The 6,498-nt window shown below is 42.4% G+C and overlaps 1 protein-coding gene across 1 annotated transcript in view; it reads left to right on the top strand.

Moving 5' to 3' along the window:
• The window catches only part of mast1a (microtubule associated serine/threonine kinase 1a), a gene marked incomplete at both ends in the record, with an annotated part of 61,824 nt that overhangs the window by 9,146 nt on the left and 46,180 nt on the right, over nucleotides 1-6,498 (top strand). The window lies entirely within an intron of this gene.

Below are 6,498 nucleotides of genomic sequence, written 5' to 3'. Positions count from 1 at the left end.
CTTTCTGGAGCCTACATCTTCTCCCTTTGCTTGTGTTGGTCCTCTCCAGCTTCCTCGCACAGTACAAAGACATACACATTAGGGTTAATTGGTGACCAATTACCCATAGATGTAAATCTGGTTGTTTGTGTGTCCATATGTCAGCCCAATGATTGACTGGTGACCTATCCAGGGTTTATACTGCTCTCACTCAATGTCAGGATGCATCAACTTAGTACTTTAAATGTGGACCTACAAACCTTGACTTAATGTGAGCATTTATTCCAACTGGAGATGTGCAAGTTTAAAGACAAAAGGTTGGTTTTGCTTTTAGTTTGTCTTTTGACTAGACTGAATACAGACTGCAGAAGGATTAAGAAGAAGAACTCATGCACAAACATGATACAGATATTGTGTGAATTACACATTTGGAGAATATGTCAAAATATCTACAAACCAGCTTAGAAATAATAGAAAAAGATGCTCCTTGTGAGTCCACAACTTGCCTGAGAATCATTATGTTTTTCTATATAATATCAAAGTAATCCAGTGATACCTGTCTCTACATCCACTGGAAGCAGAGGCTGCTAAAAGCAAATTAGGCAAACTGTAAACAAATATAGCAGCCTGAAATAAAAACAGGGCTCCAGTTGCTGCATGCAGCGCATTAACTGCTAAAGGAGAGAAAGATATAAAACCAGCAGTGCAGTTAACATAAACCTGACATTATCTAATTACAACCTACTGTTCAAAAATGCTATTTTGTAAAGAAAATCATAGAAATCAGAAGCAGTAAGTGTAAGGAAGACATCCTCTAATGCCTCATCTCAGCATCTCATGGCACTGGTGAATGAAATGATTAATGGAAAATCCTTCCAAATGTCAACATTAAAGCCAGACATTAACATTCAGACACAGCTTCACAAAACATGATTGGCTTCTCAGAGACAAAGTGAGTGATACAGTTGGCTTCTCCACAGAGATGGATCACATTTAGTGACTGAATTAGAGGCCTCTGGGGTCGTTTTCTGTGCCATTTAGAACAGAGTGGGGTTGAATGATCCTGAGAGATTTGATGAAACTGATGTAAAAATCTTAATTTGTGGTACATGCACGTGAACGCACTCGCACTTAGCGGGCAAAATGTGAAATATGGGTAAAAACGGCTGTTATATTTAGCAACTGAGCGTATGAGTCTCTGTCCATGGTGCTGAAATACACTTTCTTTTCCTGCACCCAGTGTTTCAATGTCAGTCTTTGCTCAAGTCAGTTCCTTTCCTTTCTTCCTTTCTGCATGCCCCATGAACATGTGGCTGGTGATAAAGAAATATTTTTTATTTGTTTTACCTTATCTTACTAATTGCTCTTATTGCCCTATCTTATTGTTACTCGATGTTGATGATTTATGCTGTTTTTATCTATATTGCTAGCACTTGACTGTTGTGCAGAACTTTGGGCAACTAAGGTTGTTTTTAAAGGTTCTATATAAATACATTTTGAGTTGAGTTGAGAAAAACAAATAAGTGACTTAACTTTGAAATAATTGTCTCATGGGAGCATTTTATTTGTGACTCTTTACTGAAATGAATTGGGTATTTTCTCATCCGCCCTCAAAGTTGGATTTGGAAAGCTGTAACTGGCCGCTCCTGCTGCTGAGAGCACTTCACGAATCAGGCAGAATTTGGAAAAATGTCTTATGCCTGCTCAAAATGCTGTCTGAATTTCTTTGAACTCAGGCGGGGTGTGTGTGTGTGTATGTAATTTTCCACAAAATGCCATCATCAGTCCATTTTCAACGTTGAAATCTCTGACATTTCTCTGAAGTTGCTGTATAGTCCAGATGTACTTTTTCTTATTTCACTTTGGCTGGCCCACTTTTGTTATGTGTGAGCAATCACATGTCCTGTTATCATGTAAACTACTGTTGCTGCACTGGGCATGTTGGCAGATGATGGTGTTGAAAATATGATGCGTGGCTTTAATTCCCTGTGTGTAGCTGAATTTTTTATTCAACTTCCTTTCTTTACCCGTGTGTGTAGCTGCTTACTCAGTATTCTGCATGCGTCACACTCTGCGCAGAGGTACTATCTGGCAACAGTAGCCTGATGGTGCCGGCTTATACATGCCAGGGGTCATGTGTGTCTATATCCATATGTAATTATAATTTACTCCCTTACTCGGTCTGGCTACTTGCCCTTGTCTATGTGTGTGTGTGTGCTCTTGTGTGTGTGTGTGTGTCCCTGATTGCTGTCATCGGGTGTGTTTTGCCCGTGACCCCTGACCCATGTGGCAGGGTGGCAGATGTCACAGCATGACATGAAGGAGACACTGGAGCTAAAGGCCCATGGCTAACTCTCTCTGCAACCACCTCCCACCCCCCCTTTTCCCCTGGTGCATGCTGTTGGATGTTTTCTACTCTCATCCTCCTGTGGGTGGAGCTGGAGTCTTGTACTGCTGCTGTGAGGACCCAGCGCTTTTTTTTATAACAGAATAAAAACATAGTGACAACCATCAGGTTATCAAACGCTGAAACCCTCAGAGGCAAAATGTTCTTCTATAAAACAAAGAGAAAAAAACAGTAAATCCTACATTACCAACAAAGGTACACACCACGCCTTCTATATGATATCATAATACCCATCCCTCTGTGTGACCCCCCACTGTGTTTCAGTGATATCACCACCCTCCTCCTGCTGCTGCTGCTCCCCCCTCTGCCCTCCCTCCCCTCCCCTCCTCCCACTGTCTCTTCTCTCCCATGTATATTTTATCCATCCAGACTCCCACATTAGAGACAGCATCCATTATTGAATTACTCCCCTCAGCACTACTGTGCAACTGTCACCCCACGTCAGGTTTAACATTTGGTGAATTTGTTAGAAGGGTGTACACACATTTGCACGCACGCACGCACATACACACACACAGAGAAATGACATCTCTCTTGGCTGGGCAGTGCAGAGCAGCTCTTGTGATATCTAGGACAAGTAGATGATGCCAGAGTTCATCCAATAAGGCAGTTCACATACACAGAAAAAGAATTGTGTCTCTGTCCATGCCTTTAATAAGATAAGCCTGAAGTAATTCTAAACTTTCTGACTGTAAATAAATTCCACAAAAGCTACAAAAGCAACAATGTTAGTCAGTCTCTGAGGACTTTTCCTCCTCGTGACCCAGACTGTGTCACCCAGCTCCTACTGCAGATTGTCTTAAATCTTTAAAACCAGGACACAAGGATGTATTTAAAAAAAAATATTCACTCCTTTCCTTTAACAGCTTCACAACATTATAACTTAGGTAATAATATAAATTTAATATAAAACATTATATACAGTATATGGCATCACAACACTACATGTGGGCCATGTTCATAGTAATGAGCCTACAATTGTAGGTGTGTCTCACTCATGGTTTTTGAATAATAAATCCCCTGAAAACATGAAAACAAACAAATTATTGATCATTTTCACAAGTCAAAGCCTTTTAACTGCCCTCTGTGTCTCTAACTATGTCAAAAACAGATCAGTGAGGCTGACTGTTGCACTGGATTACATGTTCCCTCATTACTATGAACATGAGCTTGGTGATCTCAAATGTCCTACTGCTGAAATAACAGTGCAACAAATGTGTATTAATCCAGAGCTGAATATCCCACCCCTCCCCCCAAACATATGCTTTATTCCTATTTATTTAGGGTTTACAAAATTTAGTAATAATGTTTGTTTTTGGAAACACACACAACACATGTTTACTGTCAGAAAAACACACAGTTTAACCAGTTCTATGCTGCCTTCAACAACCTGTTTTTTTTTTAATAATGTCAGCACACCAGTATAATCACACTCATCATGTGTAACACAAATCCACACAAAATATGCACACACACACACACAAGATAACACACAGTCATGTGTGAAAGGCAGCTTGCAGTGCTTCCCTCTCTCTCTCTCTCTCTGTCTAGTCTTATCGTTCACATTAGTCTTTAATTCATGTCATCCACTCTGTCATCTCTCCACCTCTGACTGTATTTCTCCCACATGCTGTTTCTCTCTCTCCCATTCACGCTGTACATATTTACATTACCCCTTCCCTTCTGCCCTTTTCTTGTTGCTTCTCTCTCTCTCTCTCTCTCTCTCTCTCTCTCTCTCTCTCTCTCTCTCTCTCTCTCTCTCTCTCTCTCTCTCTCTCTCTACCTCTGTGCCCCCTCCCCTCTCGCTCTGTCGCTCTGCACTTCCTGGCTTGGCACGATACCCTTGAGAGCAGCCCCACAATCCTCTCTCCTTCTGAGAGGGATGCTCGGCAGCCTGTTCCCTCTCTCTGTCTCTTCTTCCTTCCTCCTCTCCCCCCCCCCTCTCTCTCTCTCTCTAATTCTCCCATTTTCTCCAGTCTGTGACACAGCTGACATTTTTCAAATCTTCCTCCTCTCTCTTGCACACACTCCTGCACGCACACTCACGTGTACAGTCACGGCAAGACATCGGAGACAGAGAGGAAGTGTGCGTGTGTGTGTGTGTCTGTGTATGCATGTGTTTGGCCAGAGGAGGCTGACATGCCGGCGTGGAGCGTAATCGCTGCCTCTTGACTGCCTCTCTCTCTCTCTCTCTGTGTGTGTGTGTTTATTTCGGTGTGTGTGTTTGTGGGAAGACTCAGCTGCTCTCATGTTCACTTGCCAGCACAGCCTTTGCTGCTAGCAACATGTTTCGACGCACAAAAAGGTAAACTGCAACAATCTGTCTCCGTGGAGTCTTTGTGACCGGTGTGCTGCCCTGCTGTTGTTAGTATGTGTTGATTCATCAGAGGAGGTTGTTGTGTTTTTCCATGATGTTTCTCTTGCCCCTGCCAGCTTCCATGCTGTCTCACAGTTGTCTCCCTGTCTCCATTTAGCTCCAACAATATGGTGTGTGTGCTTGTGTATGTTTATGTGTATGTGCTTGTGTATATGTGATGTCTTTACCTGGTCCTGCATATGTGTATCCCTAACATGTTTCTGTGTGTATTTTTTTATTTATTATTTTTTTTTACATTTGATGAATATGCAACTGCATTAAGGTTTAATCATTTGTTTGCTATACGTGTGTGTGTGTGTGTGTGTGTGTGTGTGTGTGTGTGTACTCCAAACCATACTGAAGCTACAACTGGTTAGATGTGGATGTATTTATACCCTTGTTGGGCTTTATATTGTAGTGATGCACATGTGCACAAGGATTTAGTCTGCTGCTGTAGATTATGGCTTTTGAGCTTGTGATGTCTCAATATGTACACACACACACACACACACACACACACACACACACACACACACACACACACACACACACACACACACACACACACACACACACACACACACACACACACACACACACACACACCAATTAGAAGGTGCGTGTGTGCTCAGCCAGTAGCCTGTGTGTTGGAGGTAGCATAATGATAGCATTATTGTGAGTGTCCAGGGAGTGCTTGTGTAGCGGCGAGCCAACAGTGGGCAGTGCTGAAGTGCTGTCTGCTTGGCACAAGTCCTCGCTCGTTTTCTCTCTTCCTCCTCCTCACCCCATTTCCTCTATCCTACCCTCTCTCTCTTGCCTTCACTTAATGTCACCCGTCTGTCCTCCATCTTTCTTCGGCTCGCTCATATTTCTCTCAGGTCTGCTCTATGAATCCTCTCTCCTCTCCTCTCCTCTCCTCTCCTCTCCTCTCCTCTCCTCTCCTCTCCTCTCCTCTCCTCTCCTCTCCCTAATGTGCAATCTGTGCAGACCCTTTAGTCCCCTACTGGGGTGCTTCATTTTAGCCGTCTTCATCATCTGATTTCAGGGGGATTAGTTGAGTCTTCACCGTTGCTCCCACTGTGCAGGGAATGAACAGCAGGATATTCTGTATATGAACATGAATAGAGCCTCCCTCACTCTGTGGGCCACCATGCAGAGTGTACTGTATGTGTTTATGAGAGGAACATGTGTGTGTGTGCTATGTGTTATTTGTTTAAGCTCATGTTTGCTTATGATGCTGTACACGTGTGTTTGCCGGTTCCCTGTAAGAGCTCAACATGTTTACAACCTGTATGTTTGTTTGTGTGACGCTCATGTAGACCTAGTAAAAAATACACATCGCAAGGTGACATCTTTGATTCAAAACCCAAATGTATTACATGCACAGTTACATTACTCGTAGAAAAGCTTTAGAGCTTCAATCGCTGTGTTAACTCAAACTAAAAATCATATGTTTTCTTTTTTTACCCTGCATCTTATTCAAGCAGAGGGTAGATCATTTCATCTGTGCTTGCAGCTCTGTGAGGCTTTGCATTGAGCTAAAAACTAATATTAGCATGCAAACATGCTTACAGTGACAGTGCTAACATGCTGATGTTAATGTGAGATGAGATAGTATTTAATTCATTCCCTTTACATCTTTATCTTGTGTGTTAGCATGCTGCTAAGGCTGCTAGTATGGCTAAGGATTAAGGAACTGTTATTTCTTGCGTATTACCATTTATATCAGCACTGGCATAGGAAAAAAAACTGAGCA

This window comes from Trachurus trachurus, assembly GCF_905171665.1.
Source record: "Trachurus trachurus genome assembly, chromosome: 1".
Taxonomy (NCBI): Eukaryota; Metazoa; Chordata; class Actinopteri; order Carangiformes; family Carangidae; genus Trachurus; species Trachurus trachurus.
Note: the sequence above shows the minus strand (reverse complement) of the source record. Positions and strands in the feature narration are given on the sequence as shown.